General features: G+C 32.4%; 1 long non-coding RNA gene across 1 annotated transcript; it reads right to left on the bottom strand.

Annotated features, from left to right (window-relative positions):
• Positions 1 to 16,697: 16,697 nt before the first annotated feature.
• Positions 16,698 to 17,302, bottom strand: LOC131605345 (uncharacterized). Its single transcript, XR_009284669.1, has 2 exons — positions 17,079 to 17,302; positions 16,698 to 17,014 (listed from the first exon to the last, which is right to left on the bottom strand). It is a non-coding gene; the product is annotated as an uncharacterized LOC131605345 (long non-coding RNA).
• Positions 17,303 to 19,379: the final 2,077 nt, after the last annotated feature.

Here is a 19,379-nt window from a genome sequence, read left to right as displayed (position 1 = left end):
GTTTCTATCAATGTCATTGCCATGAATCTCAGTATACATATCATTAGTCTTGAAATATTGCCTTTGAAGACTCTTTGCCCAGTAATCACTAGTCAAAGCAACATCTCTCAGCTTGATGATACTCTTGATCATCCAAGAATGTGTATCTTTCACCTGCCAATGCATGATATCACCTCCTTTCAGATAGTAGGCACTGAACCATCGAATCCACAACTTATCAGATTTCATCTGCAAGTTCCATAGCATTTTAAGAATTGTGGCTTTGTTTCAGTCAGCTAGGTAAGTAAGATTCAGCCCTCCAGCATTTTTTGGTTGACATACAGCCTCCCAAGACACTAAAGCTTTTCTGCCAGTAGCTTTTCCAGACCACAGAAAATTCTTACAAATGCTATCAACTCTTTTGATCACACTTTTGGGAAGTGGGAAAACCTGCATCCAATATCCAGTTATTGTCATTAGTGTGCTTCTAATCAGTTGCTGTCTGCCAGCATAGCTCAGAAGATTTGAAGACTAGTGATTAATCTTTTCCATCATTCTATTTATTAGAGGCTGGCATTGGTTGATGGTAATTTTCCTTGCTGCAAGAGGTACACCCAAGTATTTGAAGGGGAGCTTCCCAATACCATAACTGATGCCTTCAACTATTTAGTTCTGGATCTGAGTATATATACCACCAAAGTAGATTTTACACTTAGCTGGGTTTGCTTTCAAGTCAGTAGAATCAGCAAATTGGTCAAATCTTTTCATAAGTGCTTGCACAGAATTCTCATCTCCTCTGGAAAACAACAATAAATCATCAGCAAAGCAGAGATTTGTGATGCCTAATTTAGCACACTTAGGGTGAAAATGATAGTCCTTATCAGTTTTCAACTCTCCAAGGGTTCTATGCAAGTATTCCATAGTTAAGACAAACAGCAGGGGTGATATAGGATCACCCTGCCTTAACCCTCTTTTGGCTTGAAGAATTCTGATCATATTACCATTAATCATATATCTATAAGACACAGTCCTGACAGCTATCATGATCCACTTTGTGAACTGAGCTGGGAAATTCATTTCAATCATAATCTGCTCAAGAGCATCCCATTCAACAGTATCATATGCTTTTTGGATATCAATTTGTAAGGTACATCTGGGTGATATATGCTTCCTATTATAGCCCCTCAAGATTTCATTAGCCAGCAAGATATTGTCATGGATAGTTTTTCCTGGCAAGAATGCAGTTTGGCTATCATCAACAACATGGTTGATGACTGTACTCAATCTCTTGGTGAGAATCTTAGAGATTATTTTGTAGAATTTTGTGCAGCAAGCAATTGGTCTCATCTCCCTCATAGATTTAGCCTCTTTGGTATTGGGTATCAAAGTCACAACAGCACAATTTACTGCTCTATGTAGTCTGTTGTTAGTGAAGAAATCCTGCACTGCCTTGACAATGTCAGATTTGATCATATTCCAGCTAGCTTTGAAGAATTTTGTAGTGTATCCATCAGCACCAGGTGCTTTGTTATCCCACAGGATCTTAACAGCATTCCATATTTCCTCTTCAGTAACAGGGCTGGTGAGAATCTCTTAGTGTTCTCGAGTTAATTGAGCACCACTCCTCAGAATAGGAATATTCACATGTATTCTACTAGGTGCTTACTGCCCAATGAGCTTAGTATAAAAGTCCAAAACCTCTTCTTCCAAATCTTCAGGTTCAGTAAGAATAATCCCATTGACAGTCTGCAACTGTTTAATATGAGTTTGAGAGTTTTTTGCCTTAAGCTTAGCATAAAAGTAATTGTTATTACCATCTCCAAGTTTAATACAATCTTCTTTTGCTCTTTGCTGTAAAACTTTTTCCTCCAGATCACTATGTTTAATCACCTCTTCAGTCCAGTTCTTAACATTTTGGCACAACTCAGGGTTAAAAGGATCAGACCTAAGAAGGGATTGGGCTTTATCTAATTGCATCCGGCTATCTTTGAGTTTTCTGATACCCTCAGTAGTCTGCCTAGATAGTCCTTTGATGTGAAATTGAAGCCTCTGCAAATTCTTCCATAAATGGTACATAGGGTTCCCAGCCTCATGGTGAATCCAATAAGTATTCATAATCCTTTGAAATTCAGGAGACTCAGCCACACAGTTTAAGAATTTGAATCTAGCCTTCCTTTTACCTAAGCCTTGAGTAGATTCCATCTTGATCCTGAGAGGAGAATGGTCAGAGATATGTGGGTTTAGCACCTCCACATGACTGTTTGGGAAACTATGGCACCAAGCAGTGTTGATCAAAACTCTATCTATTTTTGAGGATATGGGATTAACAGTTTGTTGATTAGACCAAGTAAAGAAAGCTCCTGACGTCTCATGTTCAAAAAGACCACTACTAGACATCATCTGCTCCATATCCACATACTCAGCAATATGAACATCATTCCCACCAACCCTATCTCCAGTTTTCAACACATTGTTGAAGTCACCTGCACAGATCCAGGGCCCATTAATAGTCTTACTAATTCTATCTATATCATCCTAGAGCTTTTGTCTATTGACAAGCTGGTTTTAGGCATACACATAACACAATGGTTAAGTAATGAGAGAACACCCCTGTATGAGACAAAACTTCAGCATGAACCAATTGATCAGATTTATCTATAGCCTTGATATTCCAGATTTTAGGATTCCAAATAAGCGAAATTCTACCATTGCTATGTTGATCATAATTATCAATGAAATCCCAGTCAAAACCAAGTCTCCTTCTAACATGACTACTATTATTCAGTCTAACTTGAGTTTCCAATAAAGCTATACAGGTTACCTGATGTTTTCTGAGGTGGGCTCCAACCTTAAGGCACCTAGCAATTTTATTCAGCCCTCGAATATTCCAACAAATCATGTAATATCAAGGGGTTGAGAGCATTCACCTAGCAGGCTCTCAAAACCATTGTAGCAGTCCACTTCAATCACCTTTGGTTCTTTACCTTTCCTCTTTATGTTTGACACAACTATCCAGGGAGGCTCAACCGGGGGTTCAGTAGAAACATTCTCAATAACCTCAGACTTCTTACTCTCAGCACTCTTACTCTGTACCACAGTGGTTTCTTTCTTTTGTTCCCAATTTTTTTTAGTTTCCTTTGATTTCCGGGGCATTTTCTCTTTTGTCTTGCACATATGACCAACTTTATTGCAGCTCTTACAAAATGGAGGTTTCACTCATAATCAACCTGTTGTGTCATTCTTTCACCTTGGGGATCTCTGATCATAATTTGATGCCGCAACTCTTGTGTAACATCCACTTCAATCAGGACCCGAGCATACGATACCCTCAATTTTCTCGCCGTACATTCATCTGTCATTATTGGTTTCCCTATATCATTGGCTATTTTTCCAATACTTTAGGGTCCCCAATAGTATAGAGGAAGTTGCGGGAAAATTACCCAAATCGGTAAAACCCTTAGCACATCATCTTGCAAGGTGAATTTTGGGCTCCATTCATGCAGTAGGATTTGTTTCTTGAAGATAGTATACGGTCCTCTCATGAGCACTGCATCCCTATCTATGCGGGTTTTGAATCTGATAAGGAAATATCCTTCCTCATTGTAGTAAATCTCTGGAAGAGATACGAAATTCCACGTTGTAGCCATGAATTTCTTGACAGCGTTCATCAAGAGGTCATTCCCAATTGCGTACATGATTAACGCATTCCTCCAAAACTCTTTTTCCGATACCACATCCTTTTCCTCAATCTGAATTTCCACTTCACCATCAACAATCACCGGTGCTGTGTAGGAGAGTTCAGCTCCATTAGATGGTAGTCTGTTTCCCTGAATGATATCTATCCATAGCTTTGGTGTTGCTTCATCCAAAATACTCTTTGTTTCTAATTTTCCTTCTATCGTCGGTTCCTTAACAATGGTCTCCAAGGTTTGAGTTCCTGTTGCCACTTTCCCCGTTGTACCAGAAGTTTCTTTACCAATCGATGTCAGAGTTGACGAGAAAACTCTCACACTCGCCGGTGGAGTCGTTGCCGCCTTTTTCTTTGGCCGGCCACGCCCCATCTCCGATTCACAGAGCACCCAGAGAACCCTAAATCCCCTTTGTCGTGGTCCCTAACCCTAAGGCTAGGAGTTTAAACCAACAACAAAAGTTCTTAGGGTTGCTGCCGTTTACTCAAGCGTTGTAGCAGTTCGCCGGAAATCGTTTTGTGCATACTTTTGTTATGACTGAATTATGTAACACTTTTGGTGCAGTGTTGTTATGCACATTTTTTGTAATGACTGAATTATGCACTTTGTATGTGCTATTAAGAACTTAATATAATCAGTGATATTGAACCAACTTAATGTATTGCTAAAAAAAAGTATTGCTATTGAACACAGTCATTCAATAACATGTTTTCGAATTTTGTACTAATATTGAACCAACTTAATGCTAACTTAAGCTGAATTTTGTTTCACATTATGTTTCAGAATTTTGTACTGACATTGTACTAATATTGAACCAACTTAATGAATTACACATTCAGAATTTTATAATGCTATTGAACCATAATTACAGAAACAAAATTACTTTCATTTAATAACATGTTTCAAAATTACATTGTACTGAACAATTACATGATTCATCATTCCAAATTACATGCCTCAAGCCTAAACAATGGCAATATTGACCCAACTACAAATTACATGAAATTGTAAAACAAACCAACAGCCAAACAACACAACACAATTGCTAACTTAAGCTGCATATTATTCCTTTTCTGAGCTTCAAACTTCATCTTCAATTTCTTCAATTTGCTTGTTGTTGATTCCAATTGCAGTTCTAGTACATCACACTTCTTACAAAATGGATGAATAACAGTTTCCCCTTTGTTGAAGTCTCCAATTTCATCATCCCATAGGAATAATTCACAGCTATTCTCGGTCTATAAAAAACGAGTTGCACATGTGATAGCATTAAGAAAAATCAAAACTTGATTTGAACTTTCTAAAGAAACAAACTCACCCCAGCACCTCGGCATTTCCAGAACTTTCGGTTGGGGTTTCGCACTATGATGGCGACCCACATCTTCATTGCTCTACCACAGCGACATCTGAGCAAACCATAAGACGATGCTGAATCAAGAGTGCTCCCACGAGAACTGCATCCAACCATGCTTCCGATTGATGGACGATGACACGCGATGGACAAAGAAGGAGAATCGGAGACGAAGACAAAGAAGAAGAATCAGAGCTGCAAAATTTTTCCAGAAATGTAAAAAATTAGGGGACACACGAACCCTAGATTCATATATTGAATAAATTGTCCCAGTCAACAAACAATTGCCACCGTGGCTAATACTTCAAAGCCCAGTCAGCAAATGGGATAAAAGGGTTAGGTAAATCCAGGATTTATAAATTATAAGGGGCCTTTAATAAATAAATAAAACTTACGGGGGCCTAAATCAAAATTCGCTATATTGGCACAGGGCTTAATATATTTAACCCAAGAAATATAACAATATTTGGATTTTTTAAAATGTTGGATGAATAAAATTAAAATATACAAATTTTAAAAAATGAGAAATTAAAAAAAAAAATTTAGTGTCTAAATACTAAAAATTGAATTTATTTTTATGAAATAATTTTAAATGTTCTAAATATAATTATAAAATAAATATAATTATATATTAACTTTATATTATTTTAGTAAAGACAAATTATTGAATAAAAAGGAAAAAAAGAAAGACGGAGACATAAAACCTAACCCATCAAACAACTAGAAAATTGATAGTTGGACATGTCCAACTTATCTCTAAAATAACTTTAAAAAGCAAGTAGGAAATGAATTCCACCAAGTGCCATAATCAACAAAAATATCTACATTGCCTAATGTATCTGCACATGCATTTCTCTATTTGATAATGTGAGATATTTTGAATCTAAAGGAACATATAGTGTGTAAAGTATTCTTCCATTTAGTTAAAAGATGTCTAAGAATAAAATTCACATAGAAAATGCACAAATGACCAACATTGAGCCAGTTTCAAGTTAAAGATTTCTTCTATTTTTTCTATTAGCATATTTGATAACAAACATGATTTCATGCAATTCATCTTGAAAGGAGATTGAAACCCAAATCTTAGCTAAGAAAACTTTCATGACTGTTCATAAATTATTCCTAAATATGCGATCAGAGGTTGATATTCCAAAATTTCTTCTTGAATCTCCATATGTGTTACACTTAATCCAATTATGATTAGCAAAACACCAATTAACTTGTATGATTCTTTGTCCGGAAGGATGTCGATATTTGATGTCAAAATAGTTAATAATTTTAAAATTGTGAATTGAAGAATATATGTGTCTCTTGAAAGAAGTAGATGTCATATAGTCCAATTGTTTAACACGAATAATGTCTCTATCAAAGTCAAATTTACCAATTTAAAACCTAATATCATTTCTTATGTACCAAGTTTTCCAATGAACTATTATGATGAAAGTCATGATTACATTATGAATCTAAAAAAAATAAGTGGTCTATAATTTTCACATCATGATTACAGAGAGAGCACCTTCGAATAAGGTTTTTATTTGTTGCAATAACAATATGCATTAGCTTCCAAGTCATTAATAACTTAGCAGGTGGTATGTAGGCATGTCAAAATGATTTTTTCTAAGAAGGCTCATTGTGATTCCTCCTGATACACTCATAAACATCTTTAAAAGATAGATCACCTTTTGCAGATCTTGTCCAAATGAGTTTATTCGCACTAGTATTATAAAATGACAAGTTAATCTTTAAAATCTCTTCAATAATTTGAGGAGGCAAAATGGATAAGCCATGAGAAATGTTCCAATTAATGTCTTGGATAATTGAATTGACTTTAGTAGTTTGCATATTGAATATTCACCAACAATACTATGTGTAAATATTTAATTTTGTATCCCAACTATTTCCTAGATCATAAATAAATATTTTTTTCATTACTAATCTTCCATCTAATATGTTCTTCTAGAAAGGAAAATGAATTATTAATGTCAAACCATATAGAAGAGGAAATATGATGCATGATTTGTTTTTTGTGCCTGAAATATCTACTAATAAGCATAAAAGACTATTGATTATTGATGGTTAATAGATTCTAACAAAGAGATAAACAACCATATTTATTTATTGTCTTAATATCTCTAATACCAAGACCTCCTTTAGACAAAGGTAAACAAATAGTCTTCTAAGATGTAACAATCAATTTTCTATTGTCTATGCCTACCTGTCCATATAAAATTTCGGATGCAAGAATCTAGTTTGTTAAGAATATTGATTGGACATTCATAAATCCTAAGACTATCCAGAAGTATATCTTTTATGACTGACTAAATCAATTGAACCCTACTCATCATAGAAAGAATGCAACCTTTCTAAATAGTTAGTTTGACCACTACTTTATTTGATATGATCTAAAAATGATGAGTTCTAGGTTTGTCTTTGAATATAGGAACTTCAAGATATTTAAATGGTATTTGTTCCACATTGAATATGAGAATGTGTACAATACGTCTTAGCCAGGATCCAGAAGTACCTCAACAATTAAGCTTGCATTTAGAAGGACTAATACGTTGACCAGAATTTTAACCATTTTTCTTGGTAGCTTTGACTTAATGATATTAAATGAAATTGTGTGCAAAATAATTTTGTATTTTTTTTAATGATAGGGAACCTAACCCATCAAATAACTAGCAAAAATGATAGTTAGACATGTTGTTGAAAGTATTTGTGGGTAAATATTTTTGGTAATATATCGTATCCACAGGGATTGGTTAATATCACTGCCGTTCTATAGTTGTTTATTTTGAGTTAGGAAAATTGAGTTGGTTTGTTTTATAATTCTAATAATATCAAAAGTAAACAATAAATTAAAAGCGAGTAATGAACTGTTGTTAACGATTAGAGAAATATGTTGAACCTTAGGGTTCATCAACCTATTCCTATACAATTATCAATTAATTCACAATTGAACAATCTTTTGAATCATTATCTTCACTTATCCTCAAATAAGATTCCATGTCTGCAAATCAAATTAGATAAACTTTTACCGGTATGAGATTCGATCTCTCAGAATATCAATATCGATAATAGTAATTAAGAACGATAATTATGAAAACTCAATCCCAATTCCATCTCTGCAAATTGGTATTGAATCAATATAGTAACCCAGGGCAAAAGTTAAATCCTTTCTTTCGATCAAAGATTCAACGATAATTTAAGAATAAAAACAAGATTTCTTATTGATAATGAATTCAAATAATTGTTCACAGGAATTAATTAATGGTATTGTATATTCATAGGTTAACTACTACCTTAGATTCAACAAGAGGGGTTTAGCTCTCCATAGACATGAAGAACACATAAAGATTAATGGAAGAATTCATCTTCATCAAAGGAATGTCTTCGCTTGATAGAGAATTGGTCTTCAATTGATGCTTGTGGATGCACCTTCAGATTGCTCTCCTAATTTCACTCTTCACAAAAGTTCTTTTTCTCTTGGAAGCTAGGGCTTTTAAATAGAAGTTTTGGGCTTTTAACGCCGAGGCCGCGGCGCGGCATCGGACTGGCGCGGCGCGCTCACAAACAGAAACTTTGGCGCGGCGCTGACTAGAACTCCTGCGGCGCGCCCTTAAACAGAGATATTCTCGCGCCGCCTCACAGGACTTCCGCGGCGCGCCCTTTGCAATTTCCATCTTTTTCTTCTGCCTTTGAGACTTTCAGCTCTCTTTACTCCTCATGTTCTTCTCAAGCTTCAATTCAGCTCTAAACCTGCAACAACAACACCCACAAGTGATTCGATTTGCTTTACGCACGAACTAAACTTGTTCAGTTCAATTCTTAATAAAAACCTATGGATTTATCACAATTTGCATTGATTTGGAGACTAAATTACTTCTATTAACACATGAATTTACCATTAATTTACTCCTAACAAACTCTCCCCAACTTAGAGTTTTGTTTGTCCCTAAACAAAATTACTTACCTCCAGCAAAGTCTACCGACAATCATGCAACAAGTTTTTTCAAAAAGTTTTTCTCAAGTGGTTCAATACAGTAACTAAGTCAAATACTCCTCTTCTACCTGCAAACTCAGAATATACACATGAAACAAACTTTGAAAGCAAATTACCTCCAGAAGTTCAAAACACTACACAATTGGAATTGAATCAGCACTAATCACTCTCATCAAAAAGTATGATGAAAAAGAGGGGTTAAACACTCATCCAATAACTTAAGTCAACAAAGATCCATATCATACGTTCACCAAATTGTTAGCATCAAGTTTTGTGGAATCTGAGAATCAGAAGGTCTTTCTAGGGTTGTAATGCGGTTTAGATTCAAAGAAAAGAAGATAATCAAGGGTTGTTCCTAATCTAGGGAAGCATCCAAATCATAACTCATTCCTTCTTCTCTATACTTTAATTCTCACCCATTCATCTCTTCTCATTCGTAGCTCGTTTTTTTTTTTCTTTTTCTCTTTTTTCAACAACTGTTAGATTCAAACGTTGTTCTTTTTTTTTCATATATATATATATATATATATATATATATATATATATATATATATATATATATATATATATATATATATATATATTTTTGAGCTACGAATTTCTTTTGTCCTTCACCGATTACCACAAGTACTTACTCTTCTTTTGAATGTGACTCTCCCCAACTTGGAGATCAACCTGTACTTAGATTATGTGAATGCTCCCCTACTTTCTAAGAAAGGTCAAAGAGAAAACACATCACCAAATTTTATGGTTGATGGTTCGAAACAAAACTTTTTATTGAGATCAAAACTCACCAGGTATTTTCCTTGGTGCATATTATGATGCTTATCTTGACCTCAGGCTCAAAGAATGGTTAACAAAGGATCACACTCTCATAGAAGAAAATAAGTTTTACGTTAGAATAGGCTAAAAGAACTCTCAGATTCAAACAATGGCCTAAATCACTTTCACAGATTTCCACAAACGATGCAACAACCGGTTTAGCATGATACAAACACGTCAAAATAATTGATGGTCTCCTGCATATAGTAAACAATGGAAAGCTTTCCTCACAATGGTTAAGGCTAAGCTGATCCAATAAACAATGTACCATAAAGAACTTCTGACAGTATTTACTAACACCTTAAGTTTCATGCACACATTAGGAGCTTGAGTTCGAAAATTCATACCTGCCTTGTCACTTATTGAAAAAGAAAGTGAAAACTTAATTTTTGAAAAAAAAAATTTCATAACTCACTACCACTTTCATGCATGTTGCTCCTTTGTCGGTACTTTGCTTGAGATTTTCATTATGCTGTAGAAACTACTCATTCTAAACTGGGGATAAAAGAAACAATAAACAAAAAATTGAAAAATGCAAAAGAGTAAATCCACCCCCAAGCTTGAACTAAACATTGACCTCAATGTTTCAGAACAATCCCGAGAGGGTCGACTCACGGAGGGTATTGCAATATCAATTGCCTCTTCCTAGCTTTCACCAGAAAGGTCCCCTTATTATTTCCTGAAATAAAAATAAACAAAACAAAATAAAACATTAGAAGTGTGGGTTACCTCCCACGAAGTGCCTCGTTTAACGTCGCATGGCTTGACGGTTCATGGTTGAATCATCAACCATTGTCTCGTTTCCTTGGTACTTTTCTTACCAATGTGAAACCCCAAAAGTATTTAAAGTTTGCTTGTTTGATTTCTTCATCCTTAATTCTTACCACTTCAACTCGCGATCTCTCTTCCTTCATTTGTTTTTTCCTCTCCTCAAGAGAGATAACCTCCTTATCTGTTAATTTCTTCGTCGGTGAGAACCTATCCTTGACAAATGTTGGCTTTAACTTTAAACCTTCTAAAAATGGGATGGTGATTTGCAAACGGCTAAACATTTCCATTGGTCGAAAGCAATGACTCTCCTTCCCTTCTTTATTAGGAACTTGTGGAGGAAGTAATTCCAATGAGAGTTTATGCTCATTTGCATTACTACTCTTCTGCAACTCTAAGTCCACCCTATTCTCTTTTGAAAAAGTTTCAACTTTTGAAGTTTCTAACTCATTCATGACTTCTTTGATTAGATCCTCCTTTTTTGTTCCTTCGACTAACACATCATCTACTTTTTTAGGAGGTCTTGGATAAGGTAGCTTCATTGAGAGCTCATACTCAACTTCTATATTTTTCTTGATGTTTACATACTCTATGTTATCCTTTTCAACAACATCTTCTTTGTCATCAACTTCCTCCTCCACTCTCTTCTTTCCAACATCCTCACCAATCACTTTTACACTCCTTATAGAAGTAGCATTGCAAGTTTCTACATAAGTCGTAGGGTTTTGAAAAGTTGAGACTTGACTTACGTTTTGCTCGGTTAAGAATTTGGTAAGTTGAGCATCTTGAGTTTCCCGGTTTTGTTGAATGGTTAAAGAGAATTGCATGAATTGATTCATGGTTTCCTCTAACTCCGAGGGTCCTCTTTGATAATCTTGAGTATAGTGTGAAAACCCTTGTTGTTGGTATTCATGGTTAGCCATCTGATACTCCATCGCATCTTCCGGTATGCCCCATCCGATATCATGAAACTCACTAACTTGAGGTGTGAATTGTGACACACTTTGAAAGAGATACTCCATTTGTTGAAAAAGGATCTCGTTTTGAGCATGAATCGCGTCATTTGTATTTGGGTCAAACATTCTGACAAACAAACATCTACAAGACTAGCAAACAAGTGAAATAACAAGATAAAAAAAAATTTATATAAAAAAATCAAAATTAAAATAAGAAAATAAAAATTAAAACTCAAAATAAGAACTATTGCAATGCGTGCAATATTGACACCAATCCCCGGCAACGGCGCCAATTTGTTGAAAGTATTTGTGGGTAAATATTTTCGGTAATATATCGTATCCACAGGGATTGGTTAATATCACTGCCGTTCTATAGTTGTTTATTTTGAGTTAGGAAAATTGAGTTGGTTTGTTTTATAATTCTAATAATATCAAAAGTAAACAATAAATTAAAAGCGAGTAATGAACTGTTGTTAACGATTAGAGAAATATGTTGAACCTTAGGGTTCATCAACCTATTCCTATACAATTATCAATTAATTCACAATTGAACAATCTTTTGAATCATTATCTTCACTTATCCTCAAATAAGATTCCATGTCTGCAAATCAAATTAGATAAACTTTTACCGGTATGAGATTCGATCTCTCAGAATATCAATATCGATAATAGTAATTAAGAACGATAATTATGAAAACTCAATCCCAATTCCATCTCTGCAAATTGGTATTGAATCAATATAGTAACCTAGGGCAAAAGTTAAATCCTTTCTTTCGATCAAAGATTCAACGATAATTTAAGAATAAAAACAAGATTTCTTATTGATAATGAATTCAAATAATTGTTCACAGGAATTAATTAATGGTATTGTATATTCATAGGTTAACTACTACCTTAGATTCAACAAGAGGGGTTTAGCTCTCCATAGACATGAAGAACACACAAAGATTAATGGAAGAATTCATCTTCATCAAAGGAATGTCTTCGCTTGATAGAGAATTGGTCTTCAATTGATGCTTGTGGCTGCACCTTCAGATTGCTCTCCTAATTTCGCTCTTCACAAAAGTTCTTTTTCTCTTGGAAGATAGGGCATTTAAATAGAAGTTTTGGGCTTTTAACGCCGAGGCCGCGGCGCGGCATCGGACTGGCGCGACGCGCTCACAAACAGAAACTTTGGCGCGGCGCTGACTAGAACTCCTGCGGCGCGCCCTTAAACAGAGATATTCTCGCGCCGCCTCACAGGACTTCCGCGGCGCGCCCTTTGCAATTTCCATCTTTTTCTTCTGCCTTTGAGACTTTCAGCTCTCTTTACTCCTCATGTTCTTCTCAAGCTTCAATTCAGCTCTAAACCTGCAACAACAACACCCACAAGTGATTCGATTTGCTTTACGCACGAACTAAACTTGTTCAGTTCAATTCTTAATAAAAACCTATGGATTTATCACAATTTGCATTGATTTGGAGACTAAATTACTTCTATTAACACATGAATTTACCATTAATTTACTCCTAACACATGTCCAACTTATCTCTGAATTTTTTTTCAAAAACACAAATAAGAAGTGAATCTCACCAAGTGTCATAATCAACAAAGAAACTGCATTGATGAATTTATTACATATGCATTTTCCTCTCTAAAAGTAGGATATATCTTGAATTTAAAGGAATATATAATGTCTAAATTATTATTTCATTTAATTAAAAGATGCCAAGTGATAATACTCACATTAGAAAATACATGAATGATCAACACTGAGTCATTTTAAAGCTAAAGATTTCTTCAATTCCTACTTTTAGCATATTCGATAGCAAGCATGAAATGCAATTTATTTTTATATGAATGAAAAATAAAACTTGATAATTTCTTAAAGATTTTTTAAAAAACTTTTCTAGTTAATATGATTATATTATTATTTCTTTTGCTTAACTTGAAAAAGTATTTTAGGGTTTGTTTGGTAAAAATAGTGGTTGACCGATAAACTAGCTGATAGCTTAAAGGTTATGACTGATGGCTGATGATTGGTAGCTTATAACTTATAGTAAATAGTTGAGACTGATACGCGATAAGCTAATTGAAGTGTTTGGTAGAATTAGGGGTTCAACAAACTTATAAATGAAAAATGACATAAAAGATGTTTAATACATAATTATTACATTTTAAATTAAAATAAATTATACAGGATGAAAGTTGATTTTTGTTAAAATAATAAGGATAAAAAAGGAAAAAAAAATGATAAGCTATAAGATAAAACACTATTTGAAATAGTGTCTGAAAAATAAAGTATAAACTAGCAAAATAAGTTATAAGCTCGTGATTAAAATATCATTACCAAACAATATAAATTGTTATTTGAGTTGATAAACTATAAGCTAAAAACTATTAGCTAAAAATTTGTCTTATAAAACAGGCCCTTAATGTTGAGTACAACTTTGTCATCTTTCTTTCTAAGATATATTGGTTAATTTAATTATATTATTAAAGAATTTTTATTTACTTTCTTCAAATAGAATTTGTACCGATAAGCCTATTTTACACAAGGATACTTGGGGTGTGTTTGGTTCGAGGTAGATGGAGGGGAGGGGAGGGGAGCAAAATCCCTCCAAACCTCACTTTTTGCGTCCCTCCGAATCGGGGGGATTTGGAGGGGAGGGGAGGGAATCTTAATTTTAATACATAAAAAATTACTATATTTACTAAAATATCCTTAGTTTAATTTTAATATTTCAAAATTATTTATTTTCTTTTATATTACTGCTATCTTCTGTGTAATTTTTCTCGATTGCTTCTATCAATTTATTATAATTATTCTCCACTTTCAAATTATTTTGAAATTTTTGTACTTAATATAAATCATAATCATTTCACTTTTTTTATTTTTTTTATAACTCTTTTATGTTTGTTTATATTTTTTTTTCTAATTTTGTTATGTATTCTATCGTATTTTCTTTTATATCAAATTTTAAATTTTCATTTTAATTAATTTATTTATTTTATTAAAAGATTTAAACCATTTATATTTAATAATAAATTATTTTATGTATTTGACGTGTTAAATAATTTTTTACGATTTCAAAGTTGTTATCAACATATAATTTAATTTGTTTTTGAACAATTTATTCGAATTAAGTGAACTCAATTTTTTAATGTTATATAGTAAATTATAACTTTGTAGTCACTCAATATTAGAAATTTTACTAACAAAAAAATATGTGTAAATTTTTCACATTTGAATATCATATTGTATCACTTATATAAGATAATAAGGATAAAAATGTAAATAATTAATAAAATCCCTCCCCTCCCCTCCTGAACCAAACATATTTTTAATTAAAATCCCTCCCTTCCCCTCCCCTCCCCTCGTTTGAACCAAACACCCATTTGATTAAAAAAATTCCCTCACCTCCCCTCCCCTTCCCTCCCCTCTGTTAAAATCCCTCCCCTCCCCTCCCCTCATTTGAACCAAACAGACCCTTAGCCTCGATAAAATCTATTCCTGAAGCAACAGTCTCAACAATACTTGGGAGAATACTCCATAGGTGATGGTCAGGCTCGGAGTGGTCTCAAGATGGTCGGAGTTGCCCTCCATAACGAAATAATGACGGACTCCATTAGCTTCAAGGTCAACACAATCCAAAATTAAGAGACTATGTTGGCTCTTGTGACTCAACACTGACTCGAATAAAACATTTCATTAAAAGACGTATCTTCAATTCAACAAGATGTATCTTCCAAAAGACAAAGTTGTGAGAGTTCTCACACTAAAAACGGACACCCAATTCCTACACCCAATTCTTACACCAAACACTGTTCACCGTATTTATACGGTGAACAGTGTTTTTAAAATAAAATAATAATATTTATAAAAAATATTTTTTATTTTTAAAATTACGGACGACACTGTTCATGTACAAACGTGCATTAACCAAGTTCAATATTGCATTAACCAAATTTTTACACTGTATTAACCAAGTTTGATGACTGCTAAAAATTATTTTTAATACCTGGATTTTGCATTAACCAACTTCACTACTGTATTAACCAAGTTTTTACACTGTATTAACTAAGTTTGGTGACTGCTAAAAATTATTTTTAATACCTGGATGTTGCATTAACCAACTTCATTATTGTATTAACCAAGTTTTTACACTGCATTAACCAAATTTGAATAATGTTATTCTCACACCCATGAACAGTATTTTACAGTAGTCACCAAATTTGGTTAATGCAATGTAAATTGTTGGTTAATGAAGTTATAAAGTTGGTTAATGACACAAATTTAAAAAAATAAAAAATTATTTATTATTATAATAATATTTTACTGTTCATAAAATATATATTTTTATTTAAAAAACACTATTCACCGTATAAATACGGTGAATAGTGTTGGGTGTAAGTATTTGGTGTAGAAAGTGGTGTATGAATAGCATTACTCATTTCTAAATTCAACTAGACTTTTTTTTTTAAAGAACAAAATCGTACTATAAAATAATATTATTAAAAAGTATGTATTAATGTTAAAGGCTTTTTATTTTTTATTAGGAGAAATACGTATGTGTAAGTTCTCATTTCCCCTTGTTTTTTGTAGTCAGTTTTTCGTTGTTGATAAAATTGTTGCTATCTTCCTCAGTGTACACTATCAAAATTTTCATTTTGTTATATAGGATGACTACAAGACAAATAAAATATTATAGAGAAAAGTGGTAACGCAGCATTCCACTTTTGATAACATTAGGGTGGGTTTTAAAGTTTTTTTTATTAAACTTTCTATTATAAAATTTATAAGAACTAGTTCAAAAGTAAATATAAGTTATTTCAATTTTATCTATGATAAACTTTAAAAAATAATTTTAATATTCAGTAAATTAGAAAATTATTGTAAGAGATTTAAATATAATAAAAAATCATACTTTTTCTACAAAAATATTTTTTTAAAATGATTTTTGTGAGAAGATATTCAAAGTATTTTTTAAATTTAAAATAAGTTTTTGTGAAAGTTTATTTAAGCTAATTTTCTATTTTTAGCTTTTAAAGAATATACACTACTATAAATAATATATTATGACAACAATTTCACCTCACGTAACAAAAAATCGATTGTGCTAGTGGAGTAATCTATCACATGATAAAGTGTCGAAGAAAGAGGAATATGTGGTATTCATATGGTCACTTAGTTACAAAAGTTATGGAAAATATTAGATTTGATTTAAAAGAGGAAGAAAGAATCAATAGAAAAATCAATCAAACTATTAATGCACTACCTGGGTCAGATGCAATATGACCACTACAATGGAGTTCTAGTGTAGAAAGGCACCAGAGAAAGGGGAGACTCTCAGTGTCAACATGCTTTACCTCAATAACAAGCACCTTAGTAAGAAGGACCTTTAAATTTGGAGTATTTCAAATACGAGATCCATGAAGTCCACCAAATGAAGCTTTCATCAACACCTTATTCAAGAACCAGTAAGTTCACATCAAAGCCATAAATTGGACAAATACCAAAATTGATTACCTGGATTGCAAGCTTACTGAAATCAGAATGCGTTGGCCTCCTGGACTATTTAGTGATGACGATGACATTAAGTAGTCCTTGTCTGCTTTGCTTGTTTGCTTCATGTTTTCCTTCCTTTTGTGTTTTTATTTTCCCTTCCTGCGACTCTTGATGTTTTTGAATGTTTAATTTTTGTAAATCTTTATTTATGAATTATTAAGTCTTTCGAATTAAAATGTCACATTCTTTACTGTTAAAATGTTCAATCTTTCAAATGTGCACTACATCCTTTTAAAAATGATTTCCTGTCTTTTTGTCGTGATCTATGTGCTTGTAATATTTATTTATTGTCTTGGCTTTTTGATTATTCCAAAGAGAAAGAAGGATACTCTTATGGAGAGGAAAGTTTAATCTCTTTATCTGAGAGGGAATTTAATTTCTCCAAATCTTTACCCGCCATTTTCTTTGTTTACCACCATCCTAAGAGATGTGTTATCATCATAAAAAGGGGTAGAATGAGGATCTACATGCTTGCTGGTATAACCATGTTGGTTTTGATGATGACAATTGATGAAGCCATTTTGAAGATAACAACTCCATAAGTCAACAAATTTTGGATGTTAAGAGTTCTTTGTGACAAGAGGATTTAAATTCAAATGCCAAGTAAAAATTTTGATGATGACACCTAATCAAGAAGATATCTCAAGTCTCATCAATTAGAAGATTCAAGTTCCATTTGAAGTGCCAAGTCATCGTTGTATCAAAGTAAGAGAACTTGAAGATCTGAAATTATGAAAGTGTGAAATTTTGACTAATCATGTGCGTGTCTTAGAGTGGTCAATTAAAATGTAAAAAATTAAGAGTAAGTTTTGAAGTACTATGACAATCACACGCACTCACAAAAGTTGTCAAAACCCTCTATGTTGTATAAAATCTCTTACAAACTTATCAAGACTTGTGTGAAATTGATTAATAAGTATTTTTTACCAATTAGGAAAGTTTTCACACTGCCTAATCAATTAAAGACTTGGTCCAATCAATTAAATCTAGGTGAAATACCTCTTAATCGATTAGAAAAGCTTTTAATTATTTAATGCATATAGCCGTATTAAGGTTTTCTTTTTCAGATTAAGGTTTATGCATTTTCAAAGGTTTTAATCGATTATTGACTAGGGTTAATCTATTAAAATATTAAAGTGGCTCACATATCATTTTCTTTTTGAGCCAATTTTTTTCTAAAAAAGAAAATTTCTCCTCTTTTTATTTGACACCAAATTTATGAATAGAAAAATTTGATATCCTTCTTCTACTTTCATTATTTTTAGATTTGTTTTTTTACGAAGATTGATGTAGTGCTAAAAAATCGAAAAAGCCTCTGTGGGTGGTTTCATTGTAATCCATGTTGTGGGTTAATTTTTTGTATCCAAGAGTGTAATTTTTTTGTAGAATTATTTTATAAAGGACTTAAAGGTTACAAGTTTGACCTTTGTAAAAGTTTGGTGGTAGGTTCTTGAGTTTGACATGTGTAAAAGCTTTGGTTTGTAGGTTCTTGAGCTTGACTTGTATAAAAGAATTTTCATGTTACTTATTTTTAAGTGTGTTTTGGAATTCTTTAAAATTAACTCGGACAAAATATTTTATAAATTATCATTATTTTAACAATTCTCCGTATTTTATTATCCAAACAATAAATTTTACTTGAGTCATTTTAAATTACTTTAAAAAAATACTTCCTCTCATTAAATTATTTCCACAAACACACTCATTTAAATATTAAGTGCATTTGAATGAGGTAATTAGGAATTTGGGGAATTTAAAATTTCAATTGAATCTTCTGAATTTTAAAATTATTTTGTTTTGATAAAATATTAAAATGGTTCATTATTAAATCTTTTTAGATTATTTTTTCTAAAAGTTTTGATAAAATTTAAATTAAATATAGAGTCTAATTTGAAAATTTGAAAAATCAAAAGAACAAATTTATAAAATTTGAAAATTATTTGAGATCAAATTATAATTTAAAAATTTCAAGGGTTAATTTGAAAAAAAAATTAAAATATATAAATCAACTTGTAAAGTTTATGAGATTAATAATAACTTAAATAAAATAGAGTGAGAGAAGAATTTTAGATTCTTTACTTATAATTGTCATTAAATAAAATATTTTATAAATTTTATTATTTTAATAATTTTTTATCAAAACAATAAATTTTAGTCCAATAATTTTTAAATTTTTAAAAAAATTATTTTCTATTATTAAAATTCTTAATCCAAACTATAAGATTTATGGATAAGTACTCTTGATTTTCTGTCGGTATGTCT

This window comes from Vicia villosa, linkage group LG1, assembly GCF_029867415.1.
Source record: "Vicia villosa cultivar HV-30 ecotype Madison, WI linkage group LG1, Vvil1.0, whole genome shotgun sequence".
Lineage (NCBI taxonomy): Eukaryota > Viridiplantae > Streptophyta > Magnoliopsida > Fabales > Fabaceae > Vicia > Vicia villosa.
Note: the sequence above shows the minus strand (reverse complement) of the source record. Positions and strands in the feature narration are given on the sequence as shown.